We start from the raw sequence: 13,736 nt of genomic DNA on the forward strand, positions 1-13,736 counted from the left end.
CACTCAAGCTGGCTACTTAAAACACCCTGAGCAGGGACAGCCTCTTCAAGCTCCTCAAAGAGCCAGCACACACCTGCAAGGTTTAGACAACTGGTTTTATCAGTGAGGCAAGAGGAGGATTTAGAGAGGACAGACACAGAATTAGCTCCTCACTGTACTGAGTTACTTTTTAGATACCCTTTACAAGCAAAGGGTTACAGCAAGGCAATGCTCACTTGTTAGGCTGCAGCTGCTAAGCTCTATGAAAACTTAGCTGAGTATGGTTTTGATGGGAAAAGCCTGGCAAAGAACTTTGTTTCTTGCAGTCAGGAAAGCTCTTTCATCAGCATAAAGTAGAAACACTCCCTTGTGTAGCACAAACTGATTTTGTTTAGGGGTTTTTGAGAAACTGCTGTTCAAGCTGCTGCCAATAAATAATTGTCCTTATGACAGTCTCCAAGAGCCAGTCTTTTGGCTGCTTGAGAACTGATTTTTTTTAGAAAGAAAAAAGACGAAAACTTTCTGCAAGCTGAAAAGTCACAAGAATCTACAGGCAAGGCTTGAAGTTACCAGAGCTCCCGGATGGAGAAGGGTGGTGAGCAGAAATTAAGATGTGGGCAAATGAGGATCCAGTGCTCAGTCATATTGGTCCTTAGAGCTCATACTTCCACCTAAGAGCTACCCAAAAATCCATTTCAATTTGGAGATTACACTCAGCTTCAACACAGCTGTGTCAATAATTGGAGATCAGCATATTGCTGCAAATGCTTCCACTATGGGCAAACCTACCACCAAAGGAACATTACATTTATACAACATGCTGGATGATGCAGTTCTTACTAACTTTTAAAAACCAACAGTGGAATTCTGTCAATTAAAAGTGTTAGAACATTGTTAAGGGCAAAAAAAATATCATCATATTGGAAGAAAGATCAGTTCTTGTTACTATTCAGTTAAAATACCTCTTCTGCCACGAATATCTTTGCAAGAACTTGCATGTCTTGGTCAACACCACGTGCATTTAGAAACTGTTTGAAGAACAGGCTGCTGCCAGGGAGTTTACATGAGGATTCATTAAGAAACTATCAGTGCACAGTAATTGCACATCTAAACCACATGAAAAATATTCTCTATGCTTAAGTAAACCATGACTAGTTAGATATAGCTTTAGTTTTTTTCATTGCAGCAGAGCTCTATATATTTCAGATAAAGCATAAACAACTAGATTTATACTTTATCGGTGCTGACTGTTTTGTGGCCAGTTTCCAAGTCTACGGAAAATACAGAAATCTGAAACCAGGACTCAATTGCCATGTTACAATAAAGTGTCAGGATTCAAATCCAAGACCAATATTAATTTCTGGATCTAAACTAGCGATGGAAAACTCAAAGCACAGCAGTGTTTCTACCATGCCTCTAGATTTAGTTCAGATCCCTAAAAAGGGGAGCCCAGAACGGAATCCTTTGGCTTCCCTTATGGCTTTGGGAAGTATTAGGTGTCAAAGCATTTCTGTAAAGGTGGATCTCCATTGAGAAGACCAGAATAATAATTGTCTCTGGGTTGAGCTTGCAAATGCCCCTGCACCTCAGACCTTTTCTTTCCTTGTCCCACTCATCCCCACAGATGTCTGAAAATGGAGGCGATTCTGCAAGTCTGGTCCTAACCTTCATGCCCCAAAAATACGACTTCAAGGCTTCTATCAAATTTCCTCTCCAGTGTAATTTAGGGTTGCCTGCTGTCCAAACAACCCAGTCTCAAACCCTAGGATAGACCTTCCACTGTCATAAACAAGATCTCTTAAAGAACACAGGTAAAGTCCCACGAAACAATCAAAAGGGGTCAGTGCAAAGGGCTCTATCCTAGAAGCCTCTCCTTTGCCAAAGTCCAGCAATGAAAGCCAGTGCCTTGTCAACTCTTCCCTCAAATTTCCACTGTCACTACAGTAAAAATCCCTCTCTAGAGCAGTAGATACCTGTGCAAAAACAGTACTTGTTTCAGGGATGTTTTTAGACCCTAAAGGTAAAATGACTGTGGAGAGACACAAAAGGGAACAGGAAACATTTCCTGGCTTGAAACAGTGTTGAAAAAAAGAGCCAGTGGGACTCTGAAAGAGGAGCTGGAGAGACGCACAAAAGAGTAAGAAATTGAAGTCCACTTTCATCCAAAGTGCATATTTTGCCTATTATTTTAGTGCCCTGCTAGTAGAGATGGAAGCAGCAGAGAACAGAGATCTAAATAACCTTTAAATTACTTGGCATTTAATCAAATGTTTCCTCTTTACCGCTAATCCGCTAATCTTCTAGTGCCTGGGTCCCAGGTTGATTGGCACACTAAAAATACGTAGGTAGAAGGCATGTAATTGCTGCTCTAGTTTTTAAATAAGCATGAGCTGTCACCGACTCAGAGAGGTTACTTCAAAACGAAGGCATTTAGAGCCACCCCAGACAGACACAGAAGTCCTCATGGCCACTGCACATAACTCCTGTTATTTCTGTATGAGATATCTTATAGTATTTTACACTTTCCTTTCACATAAAGGGGAATTTTATGGAGTTAAATAGAATGCTTCACATAATGGAGCAAGCCACACCATGCTGTTCTGAAGACCTCAGTAACTGTCTGAACATACATTAGAAACGGAGTGTTTCATACTGAGCAGATCAAGGCTGGATTAGGCATGGACCACAGCACAGATGAACTTCAGTACCTACGGTCTCTGTGAGTGTACCAAGGTCTGGCAGGTCTCATAAATGCAGCAAAGTGCATGCAAAATGAAATGGAATTAACAAAATGTATGGGTATAGCAACACAACTCTGAAAGCCATGGTGTTGTGGTGTGACGTGGGACAGCTAAATTTGAGCATCCTATTACAGAAAACAAGAGCATAATAATTTTGCATGGAGAAAGTTGTTATTTCTTCAAATCAAGACAAGAGAGAGTTGTTTATGGTGTGTAAGGATGGGTTTCAGTAGCCCCCACTCACATTCCCTATAAAACATAAGCCTACCAACTAAAGAGCGTTATTCTATGTAAAACAGAGCACATATATAATGTATTCACAACCATATACATGTGCACACTCCCTCTCTCCCAATGGAGTAGGAATGCTCCATTACAGGTTCAAAAGCTGTCCCCTGGGGCTCTTCCCAGCTCCACAAAGTGGCCTGAGCAACAATAGGGACAGTCCTTAAACCTGGAGACCAGCTGGCTCGTAATTCCTCACAGTACTGCAGCAGCATCAGGAGTTCCTGCATTACTCCCACGGGATTAGAATTCCCATCTCATATCAGACAGGATACACACATGCTGGATTAAAGAGACACAGGCATTTGCATATCTCTTCGGGGTTTGACAGGTTTCTGGTGATTTATTCTGCAACATACAAATACACCAAGAGCATCCCTGATAGATACCTCCATCAAAGGTTAACAGGTCTCCGTGTGTTGGATTAAATATTTATATTAAGGAAGCAAATTTTTGTTGATACTTACACAGGAAGCACACACAAGAGGAAAGACCCAAACTATAAATATTTGTGACAACAAAATTATGCAGATCTCAGAAGTTACACAGCTGTTAGCAATAAGCTAAGCAGAGGATAGCTGAGCTCAAGTATTACTGGATATTTGCTTAAATAAAGCCTGCTGTTTTATTATCAGGCTAGAAAAACCCCTTCTTGTAAAGGACTGTAAAATGACTCACTAATATTAGATTACTACAGACTATAATGAATATTTCAAGGGCTTCCCACATATACAGCAAATCAGTCCAACAGGGCTGGTCTCCGAGTCATCACAAGAACAGGCAGTGCATGTGGGGAACAGAATTCCCCTTTGAAATCAAAAAGACTATGTATGTACATGAGATTAAAGGAATCTGAGCACTCACAGACATCTTACAGCTGCAAATTCAAGGGTCATGAAAGAATTACAAAACATGCAAACTTCTAGCTAAGCTTATTTATAAGCCAAAACAACATAGCTTCCAAAATATATTCCTTTTCCCTCTGAAGAAGGCTGCTTGCTAAAGTAGGATTCCACCCCAGGCTTTGAATTCAGCAAGGTTTATTCTCTATTTATACCAATATGACAGCCTGAATGCAACTTATTTTAATACAGAAATATGAAACTTCAACTTGAATCTATTTTGTGGCATCAGAGTATCAATTTATAAACAGCCTGAGGAACTGTGTGTTTTGGTGGTACTTCTGGTTAGTCCTTTCCCAAATTAATCCTTCCCCAAAGAAACATCCTTTTGCCACCTGTCCCAGAGATCTGAACTCTTTGGTGCGTTTATCCATGTGTCTCCCTCACATTTTCTGCTCCCTTTCTTATACTGGTGCTTTCCAGCAAAGCTGGTTTAGGCTTCAGGTTAGTGCTGAGCCTATTTAATTCAGGTCAGTAACACTGTCTGCTTTGCAGTGAGGGTGGAGGATGCACTTGTAACAATCCTGCAACGGCAGTATTCCACATCACCTTCCCACCTCTCCATCGCTTCCTCCAAAACCTAAAGAGAAAATGGATTTTGATGCAGCCCACAGGGGTAGATCTAGAACAGCTGACTTAATGGCAGCAAAACCTAAGCCTCATATAGGAACAGCTCCTTCTCCAGTTTAGATCAAAGTGCAGTCGCCCTACCCAAATGATAACACAGAGACTCACATGACTCTGCAATAGTCATCCAGGTGGACTCTGACAGAGGTTTCCACTTTCTTAGGCAAACGACAACATTGCTTCATCTCCCTGAACTGTCAGGGCATGTTGAAGAAGCCATGCAATCAACATTGTCTAAAATAACTTAAGTTTCCTAAGCCTTTTTAGTTCTGCTTTGAAAATATACTTAATCACAACCTTGTGTCAACCTGTAGAAGCAAAAGTATTTATTTCAATACATGTTCTGTCCTGACAGAAGGTCAGTTTTTCCCTTTCCCTAACCTTTCTTTTACTTAATATTTTGGAAATTGTGCTCTATTGAGAAAGATTGTGTCTTATGTGATTGCAGCTCAGTAAGCAAGCTACAGCAGAAGTGTATTCCAATCACAAAACAGCACAAAGCTTTACAAAGGTGCCCAACAGAAAACTTTTGCAGTGGCTTCTAAGAACAACCTACACCTGTAACTAGCAAAAAAGGGGGGAGAAAATTACGTGAGTTCCTCTGCAGCTTTAACCTCAGCGGCTACAATAGAAAAAAGCTGCAGTGGATTATTTCTTAACATCAAGCTTCTATCATCGCAGCCCCAGACTATTCCCAGGTTGTAACTTGGTCATTGCTACTCATCTGCCGCCTGGCCTTTGGCCACAGACCAGGTGCTCCACAAAGCCACTGAGACCCAGCAAGCTGCAGTGATGCTTCAGGAACCACAAGCAGCTCCCAGCTCCTCCTCTCACCTCTCCTTATTCCCAGGCCAGCATCCAAGCTTTTGGTTCACCAGCTCAGGAATTTCCAGTGGGGAACCCACACAGGAGAGCTGAGCCAGCTGAAGGATAGCTGGGGGAGGGATGAAAAATAGAGGAGAAAGCACTGCTTTCCACTCCCAAGCTGGATTTGTCTCTCCATCCAGTTTATCACATGTGTACAGAAACTGTAGGAGGGTGGGAAACAGTAAGTGAAGGAGAGCAGGAGGAATGAGGACTGCACACACTAGCACTACTACCTAGAACAAGGGAATACATTCAAAGTCCAACAAACCCCACAATGTCTCAAACTTAAAAAAAACCAAGCTGCGCATCTATAAAATGAATTTACAAGCACCAGCCCGTCTAGCTCAAAAAGAGTACAGGTAAAGCTAGGCAATACAATAGTAGTGCACTATGGCAAGAAGCATAAAAGCTCATATGTGTGTATTTTATATATATATATCTACACACACACGATTTTAAGCAGAAAAGCTTTTGATTACAGCTTCTTTTCCAAGCATTATTCAGAAAACAAAACTCCCCAGTCAGATCACAAACTTGGAAATCACTGCACCTCCAGACATTTCAAGTCTAAGCTCTCCCTTTCTTCAAACCCCTGGTCTTATGCAAGCTGGACACATACAAAACTTGAAAGCCACAAATGGTCCTTAAGATGGAGAAAGGAGCTGGACCAGGTCAAGTTTTCCTAAAGAGCCCTTCTCCTCGAAGATGAATAATTAATTCCTTGACAATCAGAGCAGCTCTGCACTTCTCACAGGATGCCCTGAGGCAGAAGAGGCAGCAATGCGCTGCAGGATACTTCAGCTCCTCCAAGACCAGCTCAGGAGTTGCTGCAAGGTAAACTTGAGCTGTGAAAAAGGGGGTTTTTCCATCAGGGACATCACACAGACATGCTCCACAGCATTTCAGCCCTGTTATAGCTAACTGTTCCTTTACATTCTCAGCTTTAGAATATCAAGGTGCCTTTCTGGTCTGTAAGGCAGACCTTTTCCCGTCTTAGAAATGCTACCTGTTTTTCCCTCTCCCATCTTCTTACAATTTCAAAAAGGTCACCAAATGCAAAAATCCCCTTTCAGTAGACAATCATGACATTTGGAGTTTTGTAAGGTTATAAAGGGTGAGGGGGAGAACAGGAAAACAAAACCTCACAAAACTAAGCAGCGGATGGTTTAACATTACATGGGGAAACTCCATCAGAGTGTTAGAAATCAACAAACAGATCTGGAGAGGAGGGGAGTCCTGGACGTAACAATCAAGCAGGAGAGCATAGGTAAGCAGGTAGGACCTCAGACCACAGCACTAGCCATCACAGGGAGCATCAAATCCCTTCCACATTTGTGGGCAGGGGATCTGTTCAAACATATTGGCAGAGTCTTGCCACTCTTTCCTGAAACCTGGTTTGTCATCAAGGTAGGAGTGAAATTCTTCCAGCATCCCTTTAGCTGCCATCTGTGCTTCCACAGGGAGGGGGCTCAAACTTGTCAAATGCCTCGAATTAAAAAAACAACCTCTTGAACTAGAAATGGCAAGAGGTGGCAATTTCAGGGTAACAGCCTGAAGCCACTGGCCATCAGCAGAGCACACTGCATATGATTAAGCATGAAAAATAATCCCCCAGAATCCAAGAGTAACAACTGCATTGGGGAAAGTAATTTTTGAAGATCCAGAGACTGAGAGACTCTGAAAAAGCAGTAAGTTGTTTAGGTAAAAATACCAATCTTTAAGATTAGAAGATAAAAGGGGGGTCGGGTTACAGCAAATCTAATTTCTGTTACTGGCTATCTCTCTTTTAAACAGCTATTTTCAGTCACTTTTGTCAAGAAAGAATGAGACATATCATTAACATGAACATGGCAGGTAAGAAGATGGCTAGGGAAAAGGAAAAGAAGAAACCTGAGACGAGGCGTGCTCAGCACTGCACAATCCAGTTTGCCCCACAGCGTGGGAGGTGAGAGTGACAAGGGACCAGATCCTTCCCTGCCTGCCCTGACCACCCAGCGTGGGCAGAGCTCTCACACCAGCCAGGTTTCTCTCACCCAGGACTGGCAAAAATACCCCAAAGCACTGCCACCAGAAAAAAAAAAAAAAAATCATCGGTGATACCAAAGTTGGAAGAGTTGGAGAGCGTCATAAATATTTTCCATACACACGGGGGCACCAATGATTTCAGTGACTACTGAGGGATGTGCATTGGAGACTCCTTTGAAAGCCCATCCACTTCTGTTAGTGCCTAGCTGGATATCAAGTTTTCAGAAATTTTGTTTGTTTGGTTGGTTGGGTTTTTTTTAAAACCTTTTACTCTTGCTTACAAGTATCCCCCAAATCATTTCACTTCCCTTTAGGGAAGCCATGTTTCAGAAGGCACTGCTGGTAGCTGATACTCTTCTGCCTAATTAATAACCTCACACCCCCTAAATGCTCCACGCCATCAGACGCCACCCGAGGAGACCTCCACAGAGGCATTCAGGCTTTACATGAGCTTTGGTAACACAGTGTTGTATCTCGTCACACCCCCACGCCCAAAGCAGTGAGTCTTGCCAAGATCCCGACCAGTGCTATCTCTCATATGAGTAAGCACAAGGGAAGGCTGAGGACTTCGGTCCCTTCTTCACTGAGGCCTGAAGGATTTTCCTAGTGATAAGAGCACTCAAAGCTGCTCTATTCCTGGGTCTCAGTTCACTCATCTCAGAAAGGTTTGTGGCTCATGATTTGTCCCTAAGAAGGAGGATTTCTTACATTGTGTAGCTTATAATTAATTGGGGCATCTTAGACCAGAAGGTCTGCTTGCTCTCTCTAAATGAGCTTCCTAAACAACAAAAACATGCTTAACATGTGGCTGGGACATGGTTCAAAAGTTCACGTGGGTTTAGCTTTGTACTAGAAAACAGTTTTGACCTGAAAATTTAGGCAGATGCAGATTTATCTAGAGGTTTAGGAGGCCTAAAAGGCATTTATAGCATGGCCATGCCTGCTGTGGATAACAAGAGCATACTCATTTTATGTGGTTATACAGTGAACTGTTATAGCTACAGTCAGAGAAGGGATGACTAATGCTGAGCAGATACACAACAGACGGGCCCCTAACAGAGCCAGAGGAAGCTGGAGTAATTTAGGTGTAGGATCACCCAAAACATGTACCTGTGAAAACAGGGGGATCGCGATTGAGGGGATCAGAAAAATCAGGTCAGAAAGGACCTCTGGATGTCATCTGGTCCATGCCCCATTCAAAGCAGGGCTGACTTCAAAGTCAAATCATGGTGCTCAGGAGCAAGACAAAAATAATTTTTTGAGATTAAGAACTGCAAACGCAATTCAATAGCTGTAGGGAGGGGAGAGCCAAGTAAGATGTCGATATTTCAGCATCTTTGGAGCAAAAGCCTAAGTTGGTATCTCTCTGATTTAATGCTTTTAGTGCAAACCAGGAGGCAATCTTGAACCTGCAGTGTAAATATCAGGAAGGAAAACAGAGACTGAGGCATTAGAGCTATGAATCATCCCTTGCCAAGCCTCAGGTCTTCTCTCAGAAATACTTCTACCTCCCAACCTTCATGTTGTTTAGTACTAACACATCTATTATGGTATAACATATGACTAGCAGCAGCATCACTAACATCATCTTTTGGCTGGAGACCACACACTGAATTTGCTCATTACCCACTGCCTTGCCTCTCCAGAAGAAGAAAGCCCAGCATGCTCAAAGGCACTATTTGTATCTCCTGGATATCACAGCTCCATGGACACTGCATCTTCTCCTGGCTTCCATATTTATGGTCATATACAGCAAATCATGCTGATTTCTCACTGTGAAGCCACTTTTCTTTGGCAGTTGGATAGGGACTTTCACAACAACAAGGCCCAAGAAAAACACTCCGTACAGTTTCAGTGGCTTTCCTAGCACAGCCGCATCCTGGGCAGGACTAAGGCTAATCCCTCCTGAACAGCCTTGTTACTCTTGCCTTGCTACAGGGCAGCCTGCTGCAGCCCTCCTGACATCAGTTTAATGCTGATTAGTCCTGACACAATGCTGGTGCAGGCTTCCTGCCAGGCAAGGGAATGAACAAAATTGGTTTGCGCACAGACCAGACGACAGCTGCAGTCACTCCAGCTCAAATCTGTTGAATAAGGACCCTTTCCTTGTTTACCAAGATGAGGCTAAATTAGCCCAGCATGAGACAGAAGGACAGCGCAAATCCTAAAAGCCAGGAATACCAACCTGGCTTGGAAGGTACAAGATGCGACTTGGTCAGGTCCCTTTGCTTGGGCTCTAATAAGCCAGAGGGCAAGCATAAACTTTGTGTAAAGTGAAACCCCTAGCCCAGGTAAGAGCTAGAGTTTAAAAATCAAGATTTCTGGAAAGATTACAAGCAGAATGCCCTCTGTTTCATTTTGTTTTTCCAGAGATCGTCAGTGTATACTTTACTTGGAGAATATTTTTCTCCATCTCCTTTTCTTCCAGCTCCAGGAAGAGAGAAGCCTCCAGCCTCCATAAGCTCCCTGTTTTCCCAGTGCCCTTAAGGCAGCAGCAGGCCCTAATCTCACTACCACTTTTTCCTCCTGTTCTGAAACATTGGAATCAATCTGTATTTATCCAGCTAACTTAAGATGCTTGTGTTATGGTATTGGGCAGCACTATAAAGCTTATCAGACACACAGGCATCTCCAGACTGTTGCCAAAGCAAAACTCCAAATGCTTTCTAAAGTCATTCTGGTATATATTTAAGGACAGATAGCTTTTAGGTGCAAAACCATTAAGACTGACAATATACTGTTCAGGCCACATAACTAAAATTAGGATGCATCAAGACTGAGAGATGCAGTAAAAGACTCATTTAGATGATTGCTGCTTTTGGTTTAGAGATGGAGAAATAGGGAAAGAAGGGTCAAGAAGATTCAATCTGAAGAGAAACAACCAAGGTATTTTTTGACAAGGTGCTTATATTTTCCTCATTCACCTGTTCTCTGATTTGGCTAAAACTGCATTATGCGTAGCTGCAGAAGCTACCTTAATAGCAAGAGGTTAAGGGTATGCTTTTTGTTTGTTGGTATAATCTGTAGAAGGAAAATTTCTGTCATCACTTAATCATACACTTCCTTGTTCCCCTACTTGGAGAGCACCTTGGGCTACTATGGCCTCACTCTCCACATGTAAAAGATACGAAACAACCTCAGAGATGATTTAAAGACCACCTGCAAAGCTAAGGAAGTTTCTAAAATAAGATGCCCTTATCAGCACTCTGACAGTAAGTATCTGTATACCAGTATTACCTACAAAGCTTGGTTTTAAAATGCAGGGGGTATCCTGTTTGGAAGGTTTCCTGCTCAGGAACGATCTATTGATTTGATCTGAAGCATCACATCTGCTTGCAGAATGAGGCACAGATCTCTTGGTATGAATTACAGAATACATCATCTTCCCAGAGGCAGCACATGCACAGAAGCAACACTTGAATGTGAACTGCTTTCACAAACTTAACATCAGCAAGGCAAGTATTACTCAGGCTCTTACAAAAGGGATTTAATGGAACAGTAACACAGCTGAGCTCTCTGCTCTTTGAAAAACTTTAAGCCCATATCCAAAAGTTGATATAGCACCATAGGATTTTCCTTCTACATATATAAGCCTGGCTTTTGGCACTTGCAGGGTTGGCTGATCACTGATTGGGGGTTTATGGGTTCATTAAGTAAATCCTCGTTTAGCCTGAAAGTTCCTTGGCCATCTCCAGCTCTGCAGGATGCGCCTTCCCATCATGTTTCCTCCCTCAGCCAACAGAGACAAAGCTCCGACCCACGTAGCTACAGTTCAGGCATCACTCTCTGGTTTCCAGTACCTGCATGGCCTGATCCAGCAAGCAAACTTCAAGTGTTTTACAATCATATGAGGATGCAAGTATTCTCACAAAATGCAGCTATAGCTTCTTTCTAAGGGAATAGCAAGGGTCTGATTAAACATGGCGTAAGAGGTAAAACACTTGCCTTCAGGCATGAAAACTTTGTTCAGTTTGGGGTTTTTTTTGCTTCCTGGAGTGGGAAGAGACTGAGTCTAAATTTCCCTCTCTCACATTCCAGAAGAGGGGATATCAACCAAAAATGGCTTATTACACAAAAAAAAAAAAAAAAAAAAGGAAAAAAGAAAAAAAAGGAGAAGTGCACCATTAATGTGTTGAAAGGAGACATGCAAGAAGGATCTCAAACATAACCCAGTGGTCCGGATTTTCAGTCAGTGAATGAACACTCCTGCAGTCTGCTCCCTGCCCAGCTTCATGTGCATGGGAATCCTCCTAACCGGCCCTTAAATAACTGTGGCACACAGACAGCTGTGGAGAAGGCTCTGGGTGGTAACTCCCAAGTGATGTGTCTAGCCAACAAAGGAGATCCCAGCAACTAAAGGCATGTAAAGAAAGATATTCCTTATCTTAGGTTTACTTCATATGTCACGTACAACTCTCCAAAAGAGCAATATGCTGTCTTAATTATAAAGTTCATTTAAAAAAAAAAAAACACAACAAAGCCTTTTTTCCTGTGAACAGGATTTGAGTCCCGTATGTTCTTGAATGGCAGAAAGAGCAAGGGGAAGAAAATATCATCACTTCAGTTCATTTTGTTCAAGATCACCAGAAGGAGGGCTGAGGTAGAGGAAATTGTGTCTTTGAAAAAGTTAAAAGAAAATCTATCAATTAACTTTTCAAGTTTAGTAGTGGCTACAGAACTTCTGTTTCACATATACTAACCGTAATTGAGTAAAACCACAAAGCTTAATCTATTTTCTTACATCCTACTCATTTTAAAAAAGATGTCCCTCCTCTCCACTCAGGTATGGCACCAATATTCTAGGACAAGTGTAGCACCTTGACTAAAAAGGTGACGCCTTTCTCCATTTTATTAAGAACAAATAAAGCACACACCTGAAGGAGGACTCTGGCAGCTATCTTTAGCAAAAAACAGTATCTTCCAGTTATCTGAGTACCTGCAGAAGGCGGCAGCACATCACCCTTTGCAGGGCAGAGTAGGGCTCTCAATATCACAACAAGGTTCCCAGAGATACTAGCTGCTACTTCATCAACCCCACAAGCAACTACCATCAAAATCCTGCCAAAAGAAAGAATGTCACTAAACTCTTCACTGGCCTGTCATAAGGCTTAAATCTTGCCCAGTAGGCAAACAAGAAATTGATATTTCTCAGTAGTTCTCAGTGTCTAGTTATATTAGACCAAAGGAACTCTGGATTTAAAGCCATTTGGGGAACTCTGTGCAGAAGGACCTGGCCATGCAGAAACCAGCTTCAGGTCGCAATCTAAACACCTTTCCTTCATCAGCTATTCAACAGACAGCTTTTACACACACGGAAAAGAAAAAGCCAGTCTTACTGTTGATGCTGAGAAATAAAAACAGAAACTTTGTTAAAGACAAAATGGGCACAGAAAAGAAGAGGGGAAAGTACAAAGAGAACTTCTATATGTCTACATATTGACAAGACAGAAGTGTTACTATTTTAAATTCAGAATGTATTCATGCAGTTAACAGCTTTTCTGAAGTTCCCCATTTTATCTCCAAGACTTACTGTGTGTACATAAAGATAACCATTTCAAAGACTGAAGGAGATTTTAAGCATCTCAAGATGAACACCAATAAACCACTAGCTTCTGGAACATAATTTCACTTCCCTGGAAGTCGCAGACTAGGGGGAGATGCCAGAATCTTAGCAGACAGCAATCCTCACTAAATGGTTCAGTAAAATTACCGTGGCAGAGTTATTTACTGCACCAGTGCTGGAAATCCACCTCTGATAAAACATTATTACACATGAAGCTTAGCAGAAGTCTCAGATCCAGCGCAGGACAAGCAATGCATTCATCATTCCATCATCTCTCAGACAGGAGGCACTGAAATGCGTTTCTGTTATTCACTTTGCTACTATTCCTTATGACTAAATTATCTTCAAACCAATCATCACCCCAAGTGACTGACTACAGTCATTGCTGGTCTCAGGTGAAATTTCAATAGCATGCAAGGTGCATTGATCACAGTTACACCCCGTATACACTTACAAGGTTCATGTGTGATTTGCCATCAGCCCTCTAGCACATGAGGCTTGACGAGATACCAGCACACAGCCTGATTCTTGGGTAGATCAGGGGGGTTAGATGGATGTGAGGATCTCCCCACCACACAGCTGCCTGGTTCTTGGGTAGAGCATGGAGGGACAGCCAGCTGTTTGGCTGGCAGAAGATAGTCCAAAAAATAACTAGTTTTCCTTTCATCCCTGTTCACCTGTTTTATCTTAACTTTGCAACTATGTGCTGCATTTCAATGTTGTGATTTATTTAATAAAAAAAAAATT

The 13,736-nt window shown here is 42.2% G+C and overlaps 1 protein-coding gene across 2 annotated transcripts in view; it reads right to left on the minus strand.

The window, feature by feature from the left end:
* DENND5B (DENN domain containing 5B) overlaps window positions 1-12,329 on the minus strand; it is an 87,183-nt gene extending 74,854 nt beyond the window's left edge. For both annotated transcript variants that reach the window (XM_026866554.1, XM_026866543.1), the window contains exon 1: window positions 12,301-12,329. The gene's annotated coding sequence lies outside the window, so the exon portion shown is untranslated. The remainder of the gene's footprint in view (window positions 1-12,300) is intronic.
* Between the last annotated feature and the right edge of the window lie 1,407 nt (window positions 12,330-13,736).

The sequence above is a fragment of the Athene cunicularia genome (assembly GCF_003259725.1).
Source record: "Athene cunicularia isolate RWA chromosome 1 unlocalized genomic scaffold, athCun1 chr1_part2, whole genome shotgun sequence".
Taxonomy (NCBI): Eukaryota; Metazoa; Chordata; class Aves; order Strigiformes; family Strigidae; genus Athene; species Athene cunicularia.